Below are 24,077 nucleotides of genomic sequence, written 5' to 3'. Positions count from 1 at the left end.
GCGTTGGAGATGTGTTATCTTTCTTTACATGTGGACTGCGCTAGAGCGCCTTCCATTGAGTGAGAAGCGGATGATGGCCTATGGGCAGCCTTCCAATTTTGTTTTCGGTTTCATTTCGGGTTTTTTTTTGGCTGCTCTTTATGATCATTTGACTTACTGTATTTGTGTTAAGACCTAATCTACATCGTAGTAGGAGGAAATGTCATGATAATGTTCATTAAAAAATAATGAAATGTCATGATAATGTTCATTAAAAAATAATATAAATTATTTATATAATGGCTATATAAATAAATTGAGCTGATGATGAATTGAGGAATGAAAGTGAATCGAGGGAATTGAGTCAGGTGAATTAAAGAAATTTTAAGACATTATATTTAAAAGTAGGTTGGTTATTTATTTGGGTATAATTGATTGTTGTTATAGATTTGTTTTTTTTAAGCTTCATAAATATATTTCTATGTTTTTATTCATAGCTTTTTATCACCCAAAGCTCTATAAGATCTCATATTCCCAGTAGTGAAGACAAAGTTCACCTTTCTTATCAGTAACAACCTTAGATCTTATTATGGGTTAACTTCTCATTGTTCTTAAAACTTGCAAAACTTACAAAAACATCTAGCTATGTAGACAAAGCTTGTTTAAAGATATTATGAGCATGGCTATGCCCATTACCCATAAATAGTTACATGTGATTAGAGTAAACCAGACCACAAACCAGTGTTTGAAAATGACATACTAAGAAACCATGGAAATGATACAAGCACAAAAAAACTAGGCATACCTTGTTTGCAAAATGAGATGCAAAAACCATGAGAAGTTGTTAATCCGATATGACCACTGGAGAGAGGGAGTTGGAATTGCCTTGGCGCAGAATATCTCTTGGAGCGTTGATGAATGCCGGTGAGGCTGCGTATCGGATCCAGAGTCTGAGTCAAACACCACAAAATGCTCTACCTGTGTTAATTTGGCCACGATGTCACCTAGATTGTATCTAATATCTCAGAGAATTCGCTAAATTTCCTCCCGCCCTGCAAATAATTGATAATTGTCAACTTGCTTATTGTGGATGACCATGTGAAGCAAAGTTTCTAGCTGATGGAGCACAACCGCTGAGTGAAGGAAATGGAGCCTCCTCTTTCTGAATTTCCCTGGGTCAAGAGTCCACCTGAAGCTGCTACCACTGATTTTAGAGTTAGAAAAGTATAACCAGTCCCCAAACTCCCTTGCTTCTAAGTGAAGAATTTCATTCCTCACTTCAGCAGGAACAAAGTCAAAGTGATAAGCCACTGAGTTCCAACCAAAGAGACGCCGATGACAAGAGGAAGATGTGCTTGAAGTGCCATCTCAACAGTTAGGTAGACGTTGTCTGGGTGCCATGTAATGGCATGGAATATGTGTATGAACGAGTGAAAGAGGGATGAACAAGAGACTACAATGTCCAATAAGCAATATTACAGAAGTGTGAAGACTGAGACAAATGAGGGCGTCATCGACCATAGAAAGGAAGAACAACTCGCAATTTTAGAGAGTATATCGGGAAAATAGTAAAACTCAAAATGACTTACAGATTCAGCGTCCTAGAGGCGCTGACTTTGCAAAGGAAAATCACATATTGGAGTTAGGAAACTCAGATTAGCCAAAACCTGAGCCGTGAGACTATCAAAACCAGATAAAAAATGTACTAGGATACCAGAGACCATATACCAATACAGGGTCGCTGGATGAAATACCCACATAATCAATAATTTGGGGTGATGTTGTGGGTAACAACAACCAACTCAAAAGAGGGACCCGTCGCTGTGTTGTGAAGAAACAAAAAAAAAGAACATGGGCACCTGCAAGAACGAGATAGACTGCCAAATAGAAATGACGCACATAAACTAGTAGATTGACGATGAGAAAGAAATTGTGAAGTCGATATCAACAAACCTTCCTTGAAAGGGTTGAGCTCCCACCTTCACAACTAGGAGCATAACAACAGTTGGAAATCTTCCACTTTCCCTTGAACAATGCTGAAAATCCGTCACCCTAAGACAAGGCCCATATGGTTATAAATGGGAAACAACATGAGAGGATCAAATGAGCAAGAGAGAAGACCTGACCGAGCAAAAATGATAGAAGGACAAGTGTGCGTCATGTCATGCATGATAACAACGACATAAAAAACCCAAATCATGTGCGCTTGGGTGTGGTGTGCCTTGCTTATGCTAGTCTCTGCACTCTGTAAGCATTCTTCCGTGGGATGAAGCCATAACAAATTGTGATGGGTGGAAACAACAAATAAGGGGAATGTCGAACTAAGGCTCCTCAACCACCAAATGCCCGCATTTAAATCAATTTGACAATGGTAGGTGAGTTTGTGACTGAGGGATATGTGAACGCCACACTGGAATGTGATTAGGACAGACAAAGAGCTTGACTCTCATCGCCATGTTTGCCTTCACTTTCACCATTGTTGTTTTGTGATTAGGACAGAACCTTAATGCCACCCCCATCGAGGAGCTGTTATAGATTTCTGACTATTATAATGCTTCTAATCATAACATCAAGGTTCATGAATATTTCAATATAAATTCATGGTTTTTTCTTGTAAATTCCTCCTTATAGGAGAAATTTGTGAATGTTTTTTTGAGGGATCCTACACGAATGGAGCTGATATCATCTTAATATTAAGATCATAAATAGTGATCAATTTTACTCAATTTTACTAAATTCGTGGCATTGAAGGGGTAGAAATGATTTCAAAGTTGTTAAACCTAAAAGTACAAGCACATTGAATTTAAAAAAATGGTAACATCAATATATCTTGATTTGAATTTGAATTAATGTTCAAATGATTTTGTAATCAATTAAACAGATAGATATAGAGCTTAAAATTCACGTTCATGTTTGTATTATACTATTTAATAATAATATTTTTAAACATCTACAACCATTTTAAAGACATAGAACATAAATTTGTCATATAGCCCACATATATATGTATTTTTTAATACATTATCACAAATTATATATTTATAAACTAGCAAAGTTCCATCTTAATCTTGGATATACAAGCGTTTAGAGGGATTAAATATCTTGAGGTGCAATTTTTTTTTTTTAGTTTTGCGTCTCAAAACATTTGATCCTGTAATAACCCTTTTTGCTACTTCTCTTGTAAATTTCATTATGAATTGTAATTCATGTAAATAAATGTGAAAATATAAATATGGACGAGTTAGGGAAGTGGAACGAATTCAAAGATTGAGGAGGAGATGTTTCTTAGAATTTGATTAACCCATGCCATTTCATTTATTCATGGAATTAAACGGTTTGCACAATAGATAAGGAGGTTGAGTATGGGTATCCAAAGTAAAGGACAACCCCATATTGTCTATGTTTTGGGAAAACATGCTGGTGGAGTCAACACACAACATAAATGAAAAGAGTCATCAAAAAAAGAGACCGATAGAGGATGATGAAATGAGAACAAGGAGGTTAAACAGAGCATGCAAAATGAGTAACAAATGGGGAGCATGTAGAGTGAGAAGAGAAGAAAAGAGAAGATGGAACTAAGATCCCTGTATTTTTGGTGTATGGACAATGTTGTTATTTGGTTTTGTGATGGGCCATTGAAGAACATAGTGGAGAAAGTGACCCACTAGTGCTTGTTGTCCCAGTTGATAAACCTCTAAGTGCTTGCCTTAGGGCTAATAAATCACTTAGAGCTCGTTGAATGGGTTGATAAACCACTAGGGTGCTTGTTAGAAGGTTGATCAACGACTTGGCAGGTGGAGACATTGTGGTGCTTGCTACTGGAGACAATTGATAACCCACTCGGACAATGTGATATGGAATCTTGTTAGGTCCCTATAATATTGGTGTATTCCCCTTATTGTTATTGTTAGTGTAGTCCCTTATTGTTATTGTCATGCCTATGTATCCCCCATGTTGTTACTGTTGTGCCCCATAGAAGCCCACTATAATTGTTATTGTTGTGCCCTTACATTGTTATTGATATGTAGGTTCTAATTATATTGTGACCCCTTAGACTCCCTATATATACCAAGGAGGTCTTATCATTTGTATCATCGAATAATTGTTCATTTATGTAATACAAAGGAGGTTTCCCTTCAAAGGGGAAAATTATAAGTCATTTATCTATGTTTTCTTCTATTTTGTGAGCTAGTTGCATAATATTTAGTATCAAAGCTTTGGATTCTAGGGTTTCGCTGCTGCAAACAGGTCATCATAGAATTTTATGCTTTACATTTTTTTTACGAAGTTTCATAACTTGAAATTTTTACCACGAGGAGCCGAAATCCTAATGAACTTCCTATAAAAATTTCAAATCTTGGTTCGCTATATATTCGGAGGTATGGTCCGAAGAAGTTAGGGTTTTTGCATGCTCCAGGATTTCATCTCAAATAGATGACCTTGGGAAAATCATCATAACTTCCTCTATGAGCATCAAATTTTAATTTTGTAAAATACCGTTGAAATTGAAGACTATAGTATCGTTCGTATCGTTTTTAGGGCCGAAGGTCGCAATAGTGACACGTGGCACTCCGTACAAGTTCGGTCTACTGAACCAGTCTATAATTAGGTCATTGTGCGAGATTGGACATAATTTTATTTCGAAGAATTCAAATTTAGTATGAGTTGTGGAATTGGAAAGAAGACTCAGAGGGCTACCACAAGACTGAATTTTAGATCTAGGAGATCCAAAATCACAGAGATACAATAGTTTCAATATCGAGCTCCTAAAAAGAAAGAAAAAAGTGTATTTTTAGATTTTGCATAACTTTTGTTTGAAAAACTAGTTTGAAGGGATTCAAAGGGCATATTGAAGCACAAATATCAGTATTTGGTTCTAAAATTGCCTACAAAAAAAATAATTCTACAACCATTAAGCCCTCAGAAATATCTACTATGATGCATGAAGAGGAAGAATTGCAACACAATATATCAAAGTTATGGGACCAAGTGCAAATTTCGCTCTCACAAAGAGCAACCAAAAATGACACAGATGACTTAAAAGGGGACAAGGATGGTATAAAATGCAACATGGAGGTTTTTAAAGTAAACATGTATGTGATGAATGTCAAGTTGGAAGGGTTGACAAAGTTGTTGCAAGAAAGGCTTCCTGGTGGAGACAAGGTAATCCATGAAAATCACGATGAGGACAAAATGAATATGAATTATGATTTCAGAGACTCCAATGTGGGGTTTAAGAACAACCACATTCCAAAGATATACATAAGGAAGTTTGATGGCAAGGATTTGGTAACATGGATACTACAGATGGAACAATATTTTGATCTACAAGATGTGCAACCCTCACAAAAGGTACATATTGCATCTTTATATTTAGAACCCAATCAATTTGTATGATATAGATGAATTTTTTCTCATAAACCACTTGTCACTTAGATTTTTATAGAGGAAATGGTAACACATTATGAAGATACAAAGAGCAACATCTTCTTTAGCCAATTGATAAATCTTAAACAAAAGGTTTCATTGACAAAGCACATTGAAGACTTCCAAAAATTGAATATTAGGGCAACCGATATTCCAGAGGAGCATAGGATTGATGTCTTCAAAGAGACTTTACAGTATAACATCCAACATGAGGTTCTCCTTTGGGAAACTTATTCATTGGAGAAGGCATTCAAGGTGGTAAGAAAACTTGAAAACAAAATTATGGCAACAAGGAAGTCTACCACTCACAACTATAAAGATGGAAGTGTTGTTGCTCTTAGTCTTCCACAACCTACAAGGTTGACATCACAAAAATTGGAGAAAAAAAGAAAAAGGGATTTTTTATAGTTGTTATAGCAAATACGTTAAAGGTCATATGTGTGCTGAGAAGAAATTATTGTATATAGATTGTGAAGAGGAGGAAGAAAAGGAACAAGAAACATCAAAAGAGACAGATATACACTAAGAACAAACCCTAAAGAAAGAATAAATGAATCTGACCATATCTTATAACGCATTAGCAAGAATTACTACTGCTCAAACTCTCAAGATAGAATGATATATCAAGAAGAAAAATGTAATATTTCTGATTGATTCAGGTAGTACCCATAATTTTATTCATTGTAAGATAGCTAAGGAATTGAATTGCTTCCTATATCCAACACTAGAGTGTCAAGTAATGGTTGCAAATGGAGGAACTATAAATTTCTCTGGAAAATGCCATAATATCAAGCTAACCGTGGGGAAATATGTATTGACTAGTCCAATGCTTTCCATTCCAATGGGTGGTGTTGAAGTTGTACTAGAAGTCCAATGGTTACAATCTTTGGGGACGATAGCTTTTAATTTTCAAGAAGTTTTCTTGATTTTTTTTGGGATGGAAAGGAAGTTTAATTAAGGGGTATCACAAGGAAACCAGGAAAGATAATTAGCTCTAATGGCATGACAAAGCTTATGAAGAAAGAAGATGGGGCATCATTACACAATTATGCTCACTAGAGGTTCAAACATCAAAATTATCTATTTCTCTACATCTCCAAAAAGTCCTTGTACAATCATTCCAAAGTATTTGAGACTCCCAAAGGCCTCCCACCTATTTGTGATCATGATCATGCTATTCATTTGATTCTAGGAAGTGTTCCTCCAAACATTAGACCTTATAGATATCCATATGCCTAAAAGAGTGACATTGAACCTATGGTTGCAGAAATGCTAGAGGATGGTATAATTAAACCTAGTCAAAGTTCTTTCTCTGCTCTAGTATTATTGGTCCATAAGAATGATGGATCATGGTGTATGTGTTCGAATTATAGGGAGCCCAACAAGCTCACTATTAAAGATAATTTTCTCATTCCTATCATTGATGAATTGTTGGACAAATTACATGGAGAAATTTACTTCACCAAGCTGGATCTTTGTTCAGGGTGTCATCAAATTAAAATGAACACTGAAGACATTTCGAAAACAACATTCAGAACTCATGAGGGTCATTATGATTTTTTGGTCATGCCTTTTGGCCTTACTAATGCACCTTCCACACTTCAAGGTTTGATGAATTCCATTTTCAAACCCTTATAAAATTTGTGTTAGTATTTTTTGATGATATACTAATCTATAGCAAGTCTTGGAAGGATCATGTTCAACATGTTGACAAGGTGCTCAAATTATTGGAGGAGAAAAAATTGTATGCACAATTCTCCAAATGTTTCTTTGAAATACAGGAGGTAGAATATTTGGGTCATATTGTATGATCCAAATTGGATCATTATATTTTTTTTCATCTATATCAATGCATTTTGAGTGGAAAAAGTAGAGGAATCAACGCACAAGACCATTTTTACCAGCGGGACCCAGTTTGGCGAAATAGGGTCTAAAACCTTTTGTGAACATTTTGAAGCTTAAAACAACATTTTTTGGGGAGTAAAAATTTTCCAATTGAGGGCAACACATTTTCATGCTATTATACACATAGAGACCTTTCCAACGGCGCAAGAAGCACATCAATCAAAGTCTGTATGCAAAAGTCATGTCACTCAGAAGTTGACCTTTCTATTTTCACACCTATAGTTCGGGAGGATGTTGCGTCAACCCTCATTATTCATGGAAAAGGGGCTATCTACATGTTTGTGATATAAAATACTCTAGAAGAGTCTATATTGTAACTCTAGTTAAGAGTTGATGTAATCAAACTTAACCACTAGTAGGCTATCGAGCTGGGTTATAATCAGGCACTAGGAGGAACATGATTCCATTTTTTCGAGAGCATTTTGTTCCATAGCTGAGAAAAGATATCCAGGAGAGATAGGAGGTAGAGAATACATAGATGATCTATGCATTATAGTAGCCCACAAGCCACAAACATTACTTCTTTGTACCTACATTGATATTTCCATACAGAGAAAGAGAGCGAAGTGACCTAACCTTCCAACTGGGTTTTCTCCTGAAAGAGTTTCCTAGAGAGCATATCTTGTTTCATATATGTGTGTGAGCTTATTTTTTTGTTCTCTAATTTTCTGCATAATTTCCATTCTCATGTATGCACTAATTACAGTAAAATCTACAAATCTAGAATTTTAATAAAATTGTAATAGTGCAAAAATATAGTATTTTAACATCTTATTATCAGATATGTTGTGACGAACTGTCCTATGGAATATCCACAGAAGTTTATGGATCATTTTATCTCATGAGGGTGTTAAGGTAGACCCTAACAAAATTAAATCTATTAAGGAATGGGAAATCCCCACAACCATAAAGCATCTTCAAGGATTTCTTCGGTTGACAGGGTATTATTGCAAGTTTGTTAAGAATTATGGGAGAATAGAAACACCTCTAACAATATTACTGAAGAAAGATGCATTTTCCTTGATTCCATAAGCAACTAAGGCCTTTGAACATCTTAAATAGGTAATGTGCCAAGCACCGGTCTTAGCTACACCAGAGTTCATAAAAACCTTTATTTTGGATGTGATGCCTCAGGAAACGGATTTGGCGCTGTTTTAATGCAAAAAGGAAGACCCATTGATTTTGAAAGTCGTCCAATCAAAGGAAAGTATTTACAAAAACCTATTTATGAGAAGGAAATGTTGGCAATACTACATGCACTAAAGCAATGGAGACCTTACCTAATGGGAAGACATTTCAAGGTAAAAAAAGATCATGATAGTCTTAAATACTTTTTATAACAAATATTATTTTCAAAAGAGCAACAAAAATGGGTCATAAAGATGTTGGTTTATGAATTTGAAATCATCTACAAAAAATGTTGGGTATGGAGCCTGATTATCTTCTTTATTGAGAGGTATCGCCGCATTGGACCCTAGTTCGTAATGGGGTGGAAATGCCGCCCATTTTTTCGTCGCTAGGGGGGCCCAGAGGGGGGAGATGATGATTTTTAGAGCCCACCACCCTCCTGGTGAGGGTTTGGGGGCAGCGCCCCTGAAGCTAAAAATAGATATAAAATTAACTTGTAAAATATTGTAATTTACTAGTAAATCTAAACCATTCATTAGGTGGATGATCTGATGGTAGAAGTTATATTTAATTTAGGGTCTTTTTCCCTAGTGTTGACAGTGTTGGACCCGCAAACACGTCAAGGAGATCTCCCCAGTAACAAGTCCCAATTATACCTCAGACCGTTTGGTGTAGGAGTCTCAATAGTGGGTCGTAAGGTAATGCCTTGACCGCGATGTCGCACAGAGGCAAGTAAGACAACTCTGTCAGTAGCAAGGGTGTGACTGATGAAGTGAGTTAAGGGAGGTGTCTGAGAGGTTCTAACACTTCGAAGGGGGAAGGAGGTGAAGGTGAGTTCTAGGTTGAAAGGGATCAGTCCCAACTCAGCTAGGAACACACAACACCAAAGGACATGCATAGATTCTGGTAGAGCAGTCCACTCGGATTTGGCAGTTACATCATACAAGGTAAGATAACACGTACAACTGTCACGGATCAGTCTGAGACGAGTGTGATGATTCTTATAGAAATGTTCAAGTGAAAGTTCTGTCTAATGTCCGACATAACAGTCGACATGGACGGTGACAACATTAACAACATATGCAACACATTAACAAGAAGATTCATATAATTGCATGTGAATGAGTTCATACACAAGTACATAAGTTAAACAACATATATCATTAAAGAAATCGGAGCAGTCCAACTAAAATAACAACATACGAATGAAAATGTGCTAGCCCTTATTATATAAACAAGTGTAAGTCACAATCATACAATACATCCATGTAAACCTGCTAGACCCAACAGTTAAACGTTACAGTTGCATCCGCCTACTCCTCCAAACAGATGTACTAGCTCCATCCAGTGGAGAAGCCAAGGCATGTTACAATACTGTCCAAGCCTTCTTCAAGGTAGTCTTAGTAGAAGCTTGGCTGACCAAAAGCCCATACAATGAGTTATGAGGGACTATTTATAGTAAAGGGTGGAGTGAATCTTCACATTCCCCTTTGTGAAAGTTCAACTACCCTCATGAATCTTCACCTACTCTATGACTGTTACATCCAAATTTTGACACTCGAATTACACTTGACATGACTCAACATTACAATGCACATGTACTCATGTGAGACGACATGGTTTGAGCAAGCCTTACAAGACATCACTGACACTCGGTCCGTTGTGGTGAGACCAACTCTTTGGCATGCTTATGATGGTGAAGCTGGTGAGCTGATGCCAAGCTTGGTCGTCCGTGATGGTGTGCATGTACCTCATGGTGACATCTTGCTGAAGCAAACTCTTACCTCAGTTGCAACCAATGCATTGGTTCGGCCCCTTCATCAAACTCGTCTGCTAACATGCGCATGGTCTTCTTGGGTACAGTTGAACCAGAAACACACTGATGCATAGTGTCCATGCTAATTTTCAAGTGTGTGCTGGTGGTCATGCGCATCAACTTACCGAAGTGCATGTTCAGCCCCAGTTGGACTTGCTTCTTGTCTTCGCCTTGGTGAGTGCGTTGAATGGGTTGGATTTCATGCGTGTGCTCAACGATATGCTTGCTGCTGAATCCCTTGCATGAAATCAACAACACTTCTCACCATGTCTGCTCTGTGTCAGTTGTTGGGATGGATCCTTAACTTGTATGGGCACAGTTTCCTCCGTGAGTGCATGTTGCGCCCACTGTTGTTCCTATTCCTGTTGAAACTCATTCATATGTCTGTGAAGCTTCATGTTCTTCCTAAGTTGCTGCGTCAGCACATGAAACTACTTTTTTGTTCCATCTTATTCCTTCACGCAATCTTCATGTCGTGTCATCACTTCATAGCCTAAGTCTTCAAAGCTGCTTTCATTATTAGTGGATCTGCTTAACCTTGCAACTTTGTTCCGCCTCTGTGTTGTCAACAACCTTCCTCTTACATTCGCTTCATTCACTGCGTTTGCTACATTCGGTATGCTGCCTTCAACTGCTGTTCATGATGCTGCTGCTTGATGTCCTTGTCTACAAAAAACTTGATGTCTTCGTGGGTAGGCAAGTCCATGGACACTTGATCGACTGCATCCCCAAGTGTGTGCTTTGAACGGTGTCTTTGTCTCTTCTCTCCTAGAAACCATTGTACCTGTATTGCTGAGAGGCAGATGAACGCCTGGGATACCTGAAGACATGGAAACACTCATGACAAGAAATCTATCATTCTAAAACCAAAATGAACATGAGAACTGACTTGCAACATACTTGGGTGCATGATAACAAAGGTCGCGTAATTTTGGTGGGGAAGTTGGGAAACCGACTGCCAAGATTGCACAAGGCACAGTCTGGGCTGCTGGGAGATTGACTAAATGCTGGAATTGCATAATGCACAGTCCAATATGGTTGTTGACTGTTGGGATTGTGGAATGCACAATTCTAGCTGGGAAGGACTGCTAGCCTAGGGACAGATTTGCACAATTTCTTGGGCCAAGCAGTCATTGTCCTCCACAAATGTGAAAAATAGTCCTGGAGGCCAGTGCTGGGCAGGAATTCGCAAATCTGGAAAGGAAGGTGATCCTTCCTTTCCCAGATTGTGTAATGCAGCCTTGGTGAAGGCAGAACCTGGGCCAAGGTTGGCCCAACTCGCCAACGGGAAATTGAAAGCAAATAAGTCAGTGAATGCATAGCGACACTAAGTGATAGCAGAAGTGATTTAAAATGCATGCAAAACATGAATGAAAGATTCAACAAACAGATCAACATGCATGTGAGTGAGGCAGTTCGTCGGTTGAGTGAACGTCCGTGCAAACCAGTTTCATGCATGCGATATCAGTGAGATAGCAACGAAAACTGAAACAGATCTAGGACAAGCTAGTATACGTGTAAACGACAACAAGCATTCAAATAAATCAAGCAAATAATACTCCCACAAGTGAAAACAAAAAAGCGACAGAAATGCAGCACAAGGCATGGGAAGCGGGCCTACCCATAAACCACTGAGTTGAATGTGCCAACTACTCCTAGATGTGATGTGGGATGTTAGAGCTGCAAGGTTGATGTGAGGAATGATCTCTGCAGCGTTCGGTTGATGAGTTTTGATAACATCAAGGTTGTGACACGCATGCCACAAATCTAAGGGAAGCGAGACTTGGTGGGAGGTTTCGGAATTTCTCCTTGCATGTAACCTCCAACTGCTAAACATAGATCTCTGAAACAAGGGATGCCTTTGCATGCTGCCTTGGGAGAAGAAGCCCATACATGCAATTCTATTTTGCTCAGTCCCGGAGGGGAACCGGTCAACTCAGTTGCACTTGCAAGAGACTACTGGAGAAAAATGTGCATTTGCGGCTAGGAGCTGGGCTGGATGCCCAAGAGATTTGCGCAATTTCTGGACAGAGTAGCTGGCTGCTGCCCAGATTTGCGTAAATCCTTGTCCGAACATCCTATTGTTGGGAAAATTTGCGCAAATCCTGCTGGGAGGGTTGGCTGGCAGGATTGCACAATCTTGGAGTCCAGCACACTGTCAGAGAGGATTGCGCAATTCCTAGAGGGAAGGCTGGTTTCCCTCCAGAAATGAAAATTTTTCAAGGGGAAGCTACTCAGCGTGTAGCTGGACCAAGTCCGAGTGAATAGCCTATGAGGGAAATGGATCAAGCTGTGATCGACATGCTGCCTGTGTGCAAGAAAGACACTAGAGCTTGTGAACTTGACGAAACAAGGCAAGCTACTGTAAAGGTTGGAAGGGAGGATCCAAAATGAGGCTAAGAAAAAATTTTGGAGGGTGGTTGTAGCCACTACAATACTTGGCGAAACACTGGTAGAACTCCAGCTCTCTGAATGGACCATGTTCGTGAAAAGAAAGTCTAACATCTCCGAAAGTATTGTTCAGTTTTCAACTCATCTTGGTTTCATACTAACTTGATTGTAAGATGTAGCATTTGCCAAACCCTTGGTCGATTGACACACATTCCAAGCCAAGGCAACACAGTTGTTTCGATTGGGGTTGAGGGGTACATAGGTGCACAAGAAGTATAGTCATCAGAGTCTTAGTTTCATCTTAGGTGTTGCTCCATTGCGCGCAGGCCTGGACAGTACCCTGGTGGAGTCACATAGGAACACAAGCATGGATCTGCTGTCAGCGAGCTTGGTTAGTGCCCCGACGGAGTTACTTGCATCAATTCCCCGTGCAGGAAGCATTTATCTTCTTTTGCCTTATTTATTTTTCATTTTTCATTTTTGACTTTTATTTTTTTCATTTTTCACTATGCATAACATTTATTAATTTCAGAGGCGGAAGAGGGATCCCAACTTATTGAGAGTAGAAGAGGCTGTTCCAGTAGAGAATTAGTTTATTGTGTCTCTGACGTGCCTGTTAAGGTTTCCCCCCCTACCTCACTCTACTTGACTGAGCTGACAAGAGTTAACCCAAAAAAAATCAACTAAAGAAGGTGACACTAGTTAGCGCGCAAGCATTGTGTTTACACCAAGGTTCATTTCGAACAGTACGTATTTTCCTTCGACGTATCATGGACTAAAAGTAACAATCTCATCATATAGAGGCAAGATGACAGATAACCAAGTAGTGATAGCCGTACAAGCCCTCTTGTACTTTATTCAGCTCGCTTCAAGAGTCATACATGGTTTCATGCAAGGTAACCTATGAACGAAACAAGCGAACAAACTAATAATCAACAAAGAAAAGCAAGAGTAGAAGCAAAAATGAAAGCGAAGAAAGTAAACAAGCAAGCAAGCAAACAAACAAGCAAAAAAAGCACGTAAGAAAACAAGCATGCAATCAAACAACTAAATGAAAACAATACTCCTACTCCTACACTAACGGTACATGGGTCTGATCACGTGAAGTGATACTTACAATGTAGCCACCGATGCATTGGTAGACCCATGTTGGTGAAGGCTTGGTCCGCGAGCAACCCAGTGGTGCGAACCAACAAGGAAGAAAGATATAACAATGAATACAACGACACTTCGTGATTCAAAGTGCTCACGGGACATAATGAGTGCATGTATATGATAGGTAGTTCGTGGACTTATCATGGTTCTGTGTGAGACTACGTGCAAATTTTAAGCATAACCACACTCTTGACTATGACATGCAAGTAAACAAAAGAAACAAATATAACTTGCATCGTGCACGAGTGCCTGAAATGTAAGACTCCTCCAATGCATGAGCAATGGGATCATGTAGTTCAAGATGAGGAAGTAAAATCTGAGTGTTAGATTGATCTTGAGTGCATACAGATGTAGCGAAACCAACATCAGTAGCGAAACCAACATCAGGACAATGAGGGCCTGACGTAATCATCAGCTTGGGATGAAGTGCCTCGACGGTTTGTGGGGTTTCGACTTCGTTGACAAGTGGATCTTCATAGACCAATGGCTTAGACGGATTAACAATGAGTGAATCAACATTGTTATTAGATGATGAGGTGAAGAGATCACGACAACCAAGATCAGAAAATTCAGGATGTTGGTCGACATCCTCATGGTTTGATGAATCACATAGAGGGGTAGATGAGGAGGAAGGATGTTCACCCTCTGCGTTTCCAGAAAAGGCAGATGAAAGATCAAGTGGATTTCTAAAGAATGATTGGTCCTCTCCATTGTTGGATGATGGGCTAACATACGGTGTGTCCTGCAAAATATCAACAATGGGTGCATCCATGGTGTTATCACAAAATCGTGTACTAAGGGCTGCTACTTAGCAAGATCTCATGTAACTATTTCAAACCAGGCTTTAGACTAAGGCTTAGCCTCCTTAGTCAGAGAGGGTTCTCTCACAGATTTTTGATATGAATTAATAACAAGAAAAGATGGCTAACTCTTCAAACAGTTCATGAAAATAAGCTGGTTGGAACAACAAAATAACACTTCTTCCATTGGGCTCATGGAGTCAAACACCTCTGCAGTAAACTATTAACTACTCAATCATGGAAGCCAAGGCATATAATGTTTAAACACTCAGAACATTTCTCAAAAAGAACCTCAACTCATAAACATACACAGGAAGTCTGAGCACTAGGTGAATTCAGAGTGATTGCATGTCTATTGAGCTGTAAAACAGAAAGGATAAAGACAAACCACATATATTCTGAGCCTTTGAACACAAGATGAATCTTGGGAAGAAAAAGTAATCTTTCTATTACTGTCAAAAGTCTTTTACATTAGCCAATATAAAAACTATGTTTCTTTTATAAATCTCCAACCCCTAATACATCGATGATCTAGCTATATATATAGGAATATGATCCTAACTACTTGGAGCTTCCTCCTCCAGCATGAGGGGAGCTCGATTCTACCTATGATGACACCTATTAACCTTTAACTAACTAATAATTACAGCTGACTATTCATTTACAGTGCTGGACTCCTAAAACAATTAAAACTCTAATTCTACATCATGCTGGAAATAGCATTTATTACAATCAAACTGGTGCTCTTGCGAGGAAAATGAGAGAACAGGTTCATTCTCTGACAAATGGCTTCTTTTAGTTTGGCTGTGATGAACCTTTAATGCTCCATGTTTGTCTTTAATGACATTTCTGTTACCCTGAAACATAGGCCCCTGTTTGTCGGTCTTTGATGCGCCTTACCATATTCGAATCCAAAGAAGCGTGCCTTTTATCTTTGATTACTCAAAATAGCACAGGCTGCCACGTCTTTGATGTGCTGGCCACCCTTTTCCATATACCTGTGTGATCACAGAACTTTCAAAAAGATTTGCAGTCACATGTACATAATTAACTGGTTCAACTGAAACATGCAGCTACAGCAGTTTCGTAGCGCGCTACGAAACTGCTGTATAATTTTTAAATAAAACACAGCTTCAACCTAAAATTTGACTGTCTTCAAGTAACAAGGATGAAGTGATGTATGCAATCATTGAAAATGAAAATAAAATCATAAGATTCACTAATGTGTTTACTGCTCGAGAGATTAAGAATCCTTGGAGCTTCAATAGCTGCCTGACATAAGAAGCTAAAACGAAGTTATATGACTCCTGGTATCATCCAATGGATCCATGACATGATTACTATAGGCAGCCTGTCCAGTCCTTCTAAACCTTAAGAAATCTGCAGCATTTATAAATACACTGAAACTGCTGTATAAGCTTCAACCTAAAATTTGACTGTCTTCAAGTAACAAGGATGAAGTGATGTATGCCAATCATTGAAAATGAAAATAAAATCCTCCCCATAAGATTCACTAATCTGCTCGAGAGATTAAGAATCCTTGGAGCTTCAATAGCTGCCTGACATAAGAAGCTAAAACGAAGTTATATGACTCTGGATGAATTCTGGTATCATCCAATGGATCCATGACATGATTACTATAGGCAGCCTGTCCAGTCCTTCTAAACCTTAAGAAATCTGCAGCATTTATAAATACAAACCGCTTCATTGCTCCAAGGGTGGTCAATAAGTCTCTATGAGAATAAATACGCTTCTGCCCTTAAAATAGCCTTCTGTAATGATGCAGCTTTTCTCGGACCAAGACCTGATACAAATTGTATTGGGGAAACATCTACTCATGGCAAGCAGCCAGGTTTATATCAACGCCAATTTGATGGGTTATTGTAACCATCACCTGCCAAGAGCTGTGTAAAAGGGATTCATGTTTTGCATAGAACCGACCCTTAACTTGTTCACTCTGCTAAATCATTGCAGATATAAGCTCTGTCAACCTCTCACAGTTAAACCTATGAACCCGGCCTTTTCGATCCTCACTAATAACAAAGTTGGCAACACTTTGAGTTACTTGAATTTCTTCTGCAGAGTGAGGAATTGTTAGTATTTCCCATTCAAATGTATTTTTCTCTGGATGCCACTGTACAGCAGTCACTGGATATCCTCACCATTAAAATCTCCAACCACTGTACATAAAATATCCCAAACACTTGATTCTGGAAAAGACGAGGCTCTGAAGTCATTTTACTGAGTATATGAGGCTGAAACCATTTGAATATGCTACCATTCTTCGCAGCGTCACTCTCAAAGGATAGGGTTGATGGATGGTTCACAACATCAAATCTTTCAAGAATGTTAATATCCCTGCTAACTATCATGCTAAGAATATCAAAATCTAAGCAAACAGCATACACAGGGAAGGATCCTCCATTATCATTTTCTTCTAGAGCTCTCCAAAAAGGCTTTTCAACTGTCTAATGATAAGGACCATCTTTAGCACTTCCGCCGGTGAAAAGAAAACCATTCACTGCTTGAAATTTCTATTCGAGAACTTCTGTGGGTTCGTTGTAGATTAAAGGAACAACCCTGGCACCCCCCGATTCTACGAATTTGACATAAGAAGCCGCGATGTATGAGGCATTAGATACCGTGCTGAGCTTTTCACGAGCTCCATTCCTTTCGGCTTTGGCATCTTCTGAATTATGGCATCATCTTATGAAGGCAGACGGATACGCAGAGACTGTTCTGCATTAAGGACATGAATAAAAAGACTAAGACACACAAGTAGTACAGTCATGGCCATAGCCATCGCTTCTCGGCTTCTGCCAACAATATCAATCTCGTCTGATTCTGAAATGAATTTAACATTTCTCATATTGCCATGCACTGTGTTACGCAAACCAGGGTGATCGATCGGAAGTCGGCAAAAATAGCCACAAGAATGACATCTTGTCTCACAATAATGTACAACATCTTCATTAGTTGTATGAACATGGGGTCCTTCATGGCTCCTCTTGAAAGCTGGTACTGGGACACAACAATCCTTTCGTATAGCTGAGTAACTATTTCAAATGTAAAGCCAGAAAGGTCATTCCACAAGTCATCAATTGCGCCCTCCGTCCCCAATATAACAGGCATTCAATCATGAAGCCACGCCAACGCCTTAGAGGAACGTGTAGTCAAAAGAGTAAATGTAAAGAATACTCCTCCTTCAGAATCTTGCCATGTGTCATAAAGAGCTGCAAAGACAAGGGGCTTTTTATCTTGAAAATGTATATAGAATAGTTGCTTCTTCGCTTCATCCTTTTTTCACTCGTAAAAACCTTCAATTGACACAAGGCAACGACAACTTGGAATAAGTCGACGAAAAGAAGCCTTCTCATAAACCGATTCTGATCGAGCGTTGGTTTCAAAAAGGACCACGATTTTGAGACTTGGGTATGAAACAGAGTTTTGATGGACCTCCGTTAGTGATCATGAGAACCTACCACAACAACTGTGAGCGCAAAGTAAAACTACCACTGGAATGTTCCCCTTCAAAGCATATGCAGACAACGGCAAGTCTGCAAGGAATAATACAGGTCCCATGATCTCCTCAATATGAAGTGACAATATAATCAGAAATCCCATAAGCTATAGCCCCAGCGTTTGCCAGAAACAATGAAGTGACAACAATGAGAATATGCATATTGCAAACGAACCATATCATCCTCTTCCTTCAATGGAGTACAGGCCCACATATAACAGTTTGATAAACCTCGTTTCCTGCAGTGTTTCCATCAATTCACCTTAAATATCTGTCATTTCCCAATTTCGCAGCGCAGCCAGTGCAAGGTCAGTGTTTTCGCTACGAAATCACTAAAACAGATGGCGCTGCGAAACTGCTAACGGATTTATGCGCTGCGAAAACACCCTGTCTTTAAGCTAGGCTAAATTTTTTTTTACAACAGACTTTTCAGTGATAACACATGGATGAAGACACACATACGAAATCATGTACGACAGGTTCACCAACGATGTTAGGAAAGAATGGAGGGGGTTCAGACGAAAGGGAGTCATCCTTCACTGAGTATTGATGCTCAGGCTCCCACTCATACTCTTCATGAATGACAGTGCATGTTGGTTGTGCAACACCAACTCCATTAGTGGGTTGTTCCTTGTTCACAACAAGTCAAGAGTCCGGAATGGACGAACACAAGACAACATCATCCAGAGGAACACCCGGGTGTGAAGACGGAGGTTGTAGAAAAGAATGCATATGAGGACCCAAAGGACTCACAACCAAATCTGCGTGAAAATTGAGTGGAGTGATGTTGGGAGTGTGTGAAGGATGAACAGGTTTGTGAGCATGATCCTCAACATCACAGGGTAGTGGTGGAGCTGTTGAATAAGAGGAAGGCGAACAGTCAGTTGAGACAGTACCTGCTTCCACATGAGATTGCACAACTCCATCAACGAAGAATGTTGAGTGAGGTTTGATCTGAAAATTTCTCTTGGGACGGGCAGATTTCATAAGGTAGTACTCGAACTGGTCCCAAATATAAGCAAATTTCATCTGGCTCCTCAGAGCTTGAAATTGCACGTCACGGAAGCGCTGCCAAAAAGCAATAACAGATTCATGCGGAGCCCTCCATTGTGGTAACAATTTCTGGTCAAGATGGTCTGAATGAAAATGATAGAATGTGTCTTCAATAATATCATAGAAGTGCTTAAATGAGTGCACGGTGTTAGCTGGTAGGCTGAGCGCCCAACGAAATGGAGATTCATGAAATGTGTATGCAAGTAGCAAACTGACCTGTTCATCAGAAAACTCATCTTCCTCATGAATCATGGAAAGAAATTTATGTAAGTTCTCAGGCCAGGCCACTTCGCCTTCACCATCATACGTGTGAGTGGACAAGAGATCGAAAATATTCCTTGAGATGGAGACATATTCACGATTCGAAAAACACCTCGGGGGAATGAGAGTGCAAGACTCCATGAAAGATATGCAAAGGTTCAAAACTGGATGAGAGGACACAACTTGTCATCAGGCCCTCCTTTTAGTGCCAGAAATGTTGATGGTGCTGGACCTGCCAACTTGTCAAGGGGATCTCCCCAGTAAGAAGTCCCAATTAGACCTCAGGCCGTTTGCTGTAGGAGTCCCAGTAGTGGGTCATAAGGCAATGCCTTGACCGCGACGTCGCAGAGAGGCAAGTAAGATAACTCTGTCAGTAGCAAGGGTGTGACTGATGTAGTGAGTCAAGGGAGGTAACTCTGTCAGTAGCAAGGGTGTGACTGATGTAGTGAGTCAAGGGAGGTGTATGAGAGGTTATAACACTTCAAAGGGGGGAAGGAGGTGAAGGTGAGTTCCAGGTTGAAAGGGATCAATCCCAACTCGGCTAGGAACACACAACACAAAAGGACATGCACAGCTTCCAGCGGAGCAGTCCACTCGGATGCGACAGTCACATCATACAAGGTAAGATAACACGTACAACACTCACGGATTAGTCTGAGACGAGTGCGGCGATTGTTATAGCAAGGTTGAAGTGAAAGGTCTGTCTGATGTTTAGTAGAGTAGTTGACGCAGACGGTCACAACATTAACAACATATGCAACACATTAACAACAAGGTTCATATAATTTCATGTGAATCAGTTCATACACAAGTACGTAAGTTAAAAAACATATATCATTAAAGCAACCGAAGCAGTCCAACTACAATAACAACATATGCATGAAAATGTGTTGGCTCTTATTATATAAAGAAGTGAAAGTCACAATCATACAATACATCCATGTAAACCTACTAGCCCCAACAGTGAAACGTTACAACCATATATGCCTGCTCCTCCAAAGAGATGTACTACCTACGTGCAGTGGAGAAGCCAAGGCGCGTTACAATACTATCCAAGCCTTCTTCAATATAGTCTTAGTAGAATCTTGGCTAACCAAAATCCCATACAATGAGTTATGAGGGACAATTTATAGTAAAGGATGGGGTGACCCTTGACATTCCCCTTTATGAAATTTCAACTACCCTCATGACTCTTCACCTACTTTGTGACTGTTACATCCAACTGTTGACACTCGATTTACACTTGGCATGACTCAACATTACAATGCACATGTACTCATGTGAGACAACATAGCTTGAGCAAGCCTTGCAAGACATCACTGACACTCGGTCCACTGTGGTGAGACCAACTCTTTGATATTCTTGTGATGGTGAAGCTGGTGAGCTGATGCCAAGCTTGGTCATCTGTGATGGTGTGCATGTACCTCATGCTGACATATTGCTCAATCGAACTCTTGCCTCTGTTGTAACTGGTGCATTGCTTCGGGCCCTTCATCCAACTTGTCTGCTAACATGCACATGGTCTTCTTGGGTATGGTTGAACCGACAACACACTGATGCATAGTGTCTGTGCTGATCTTCAAGTGTGTGCTGGTGGTCATGAACATCAGCTTAATGAAGTGCATGTTTAGCCTCAGTTGGACTTGCTTCTTGTTTTTGCCTTGGTGAGTGTGTTGAATGGGTTGGATTGCATGCGTGCGCTCAACAATATGCATGCTGTTGAATACCTTGCATGCGATCAACAACACTGCTCACCATGTATGCTCTGTGTCAACTGCTGGGATGGATCCTTAACTTGTACGAGCGTAGTTTCCTCTGTGAGTGCATGTTGTGCCCACTGCTATTCCTGTTCATGTTGAAACTCATTTGTTTGTCTGTGCAGCTTCATATTCTTCCTAAGTTGCTTCTTCAACGCATGCAACTCCTTCTTTGTCCATCTTCTACCTTCGAACGATCTTCATGTCGTGCCGTCACTTCATAGCCTGAGTCTCCAACGCTGCTTTCATTATCAGTGGAGCTGCTTGATCTTGCAACTTTGTTCCACCTTTGTGTTGTCAACAACCTTCCTCTTGCATTCGCTGCGTTCGCTGCATTCGGTATGCTGCCTTCAGCTGCACTTCATGACGCTACTCGTTATGATGATGATGCTTGATGTCCTTGTCTACGAACAACTTGATGTCTTATTGGGTAGGCAAGTCCATGGACACTGGATCGGCTGCATCCCCCAGTGTGCTGTTAACGGTGTCTTCGTCTCTGCTCTCATGGAAACCATTGTACCTGTACTACTGAGAGGCAGATGAACACCTGGGATACCTGAAGGCATGGAAACACTCACGACAAGAAATTTGTCAGTCGAATACAAAAACTAACATGAGAACTGACTTGCAAAATATCTGGGTGCAAGATCATGAAGGTTGCGCAATTTTGGCTGGGAGGTCGGGAGACCGATTGCCAAGACTGCACAAGGCACAGTCTGGGCTGCTGGGAGACTGGCTGACTACGGGAACTGTGCAATGCACACTCCAGTGTGGCTTCTGACTGCTGGGATTGTGCAATGTGTAATTCCAGCTGGGAAGGACTACTGGCCTAGGGACAAATTTGCATAATTTCTTAGGCCAAGCAGCCACTGTCCTCCAAAAATGCTCAAAAGATTCCTGGAGGCCAGTGCTGGGCAGGAATTCGAAAATCTGGAGAGGAAGGTGAGCCTTCCTTTCCCAGATTGTGCAATGCAACCTTGGTGAAGGCAGAGCCTGGGCCAAGGTTGGCCCAACTCGCCGACGAGAAACTGAAACCAAGTAATTTAGTGAATGCATGGCGACACTAAGTGATAGCAGAAGTGATTTACAGTGCATGCAAAACTTGAATGAAATATTTAGAAAATAGATCAACATGCATGTGGGTGAGGATGTTTGCCGCTTGGGCGAATGTCTGTGCAAAACAGTTCCATGCATGTGATAGCAGTGAGATAGAAACGAAAACTGAAACAGAGCTAGGACAAGCTAGTATATGTGTAAAAGACAACAAGCGTTCAATGAAATCAAGAAAAAAGTACTCCCACAGGCGAAAATACAAAAAGCGAAATAAATGCAACACAACGCATGGGAAGTAGGCCTACGCCAAAACAACTGAGCTGAATGTTCCAACTACTCCTAGATGTGATGTGGGATGTCAGAGTTGCAAGGTTGATGTGAGGAATGAGCTCTGCAACATCTGGTTGATGAGTTTTGGTAACATTGAGGTTGTGACATGCATGCCACGAATCTAGGGGAAGTGACACTTGGTGGGAGGTTTCAGAATTGCTCCTTGCATGTAACCTACAACTACTAAACATAGATCCCTGAAACATGGGATGTCTTTGCATGCTGCCTTGGGAGAAGCATCCCATGCATTCAAGTCTATTTTGCTTAGTGCCGGAGGGGAACTGGTCAACTCCGCTGCACATGCAAGTGACTTCTCGACTGCTGGAGAAAAATGCGCATTTCTAGCTGGGAGCAAGGCTGTTTGCCCAAGAGATTTGCAGAATTTTTGGGTAGAGAAGCTAACTGCTGCCCAGATTTGTGCAAATCATGGGCTGAACAACCTGCTGCTAGGAAAATTTGTGCAAATCCTGTTATGAGGGTTTGCTAGCAGGATTGCGCAATCCTGGAGCCTAGTAGGATGTCAGAGAGGATTGCACAATTCCTGGAGGGAAGTTGGTTGCCCCCCAGAAATGTGCAATTTTGAAGGGGAATATGCTCAGCCTACAGCTGGACCAAGTGCGAGTGAACAATGTGTAAGGAGAATGGATCAAGCTGTGATCGACAGGCTGCCTTTGTGCAAGAAAGACACTGAAGCTTGTGAAATTGACGAAGAAGGAAATCTACTGTGAAGGTGGGAAGGGAGGTTCTGAAATGAGGCTAAGGAAAAATTTTGGAGGGTGGTTGTAGCTGCTACAACACTTGGTGACACACTGGTAGAACTTCAGCTCTCTCAATGGACCTTGTTCATGAAAAGCAAGTCTAACACCTTCGGAAGTATTGTTCAGTTTTCATCTCATCTTGGTTTCACACTAACTTGATTGTAAGATGTAGCATCTACCAAACCCTTGGTCAATTGATGCACATTCCAAGCCATGACAACACAATTGTTTCGAATGAGGTTGAGGGGTATATAGGTGCACAAGCAGTATAGTCGTCAGAGTCTTAGTTTCATCTCTGGTGTTGCTCCACTACCAGCAGGCCTAGGCAGTACCTTGGTGGAGTCACATAGGAACACAAGCATGGCTCCGTTTCCAGCAAGCCTAGTCAGTACCTTGGCGGAGTTACTTGCATAACCTCCTTGCGCAGGAAGCATTTATCTTCTTTCGCCTTATTTATTTTTCATTTTTCATTTTTGACTTTTCTATTTTTCATTTTTCATTCTGCATAGCACTTATTCATTTTAGACGCGGAAGAGGGATCCTGACTTATTGAGAGCAGAAGAGGTTGTTCCAACAGAAAAGTAGTTTATTGTATCTCTGATGTGCCTTTTAAGGTTTTCTGCTTTACCTTACTCTATTTGACTGAGCTCACAAGGGTTAACCCAAAAATAATTGACTAGAGAAGGTGACACTAGTTAGCATGCAAGCGTTGTGTTTACACCAAGGTTCACTTTGAACAATATG

The 24,077-nt window shown here is 40.2% G+C and overlaps 1 pseudogene; it reads right to left on the bottom strand.

The window, feature by feature from the left end:
* Positions 1-16,561: 16,561 nt before the first annotated feature.
* Positions 16,562-24,077, bottom strand: part of LOC149222146 (putative gamma-glutamyl hydrolase 3 pseudogene) — a 130,013-nt pseudogene continuing 122,497 nt past the window's right edge.

The sequence above is a fragment of the Pinus tabuliformis genome, chromosome Q, assembly GCF_031772625.1.
Source record: "Pinus tabuliformis cultivar Carrire ecotype Pingquan chromosome Q, CPIR1, whole genome shotgun sequence".
Classification (NCBI taxonomy): domain Eukaryota; kingdom Viridiplantae; phylum Streptophyta; class Pinopsida; order Pinales; family Pinaceae; genus Pinus; species Pinus tabuliformis.
This window is presented reverse-complemented; position numbering and strand designations above follow the sequence as displayed.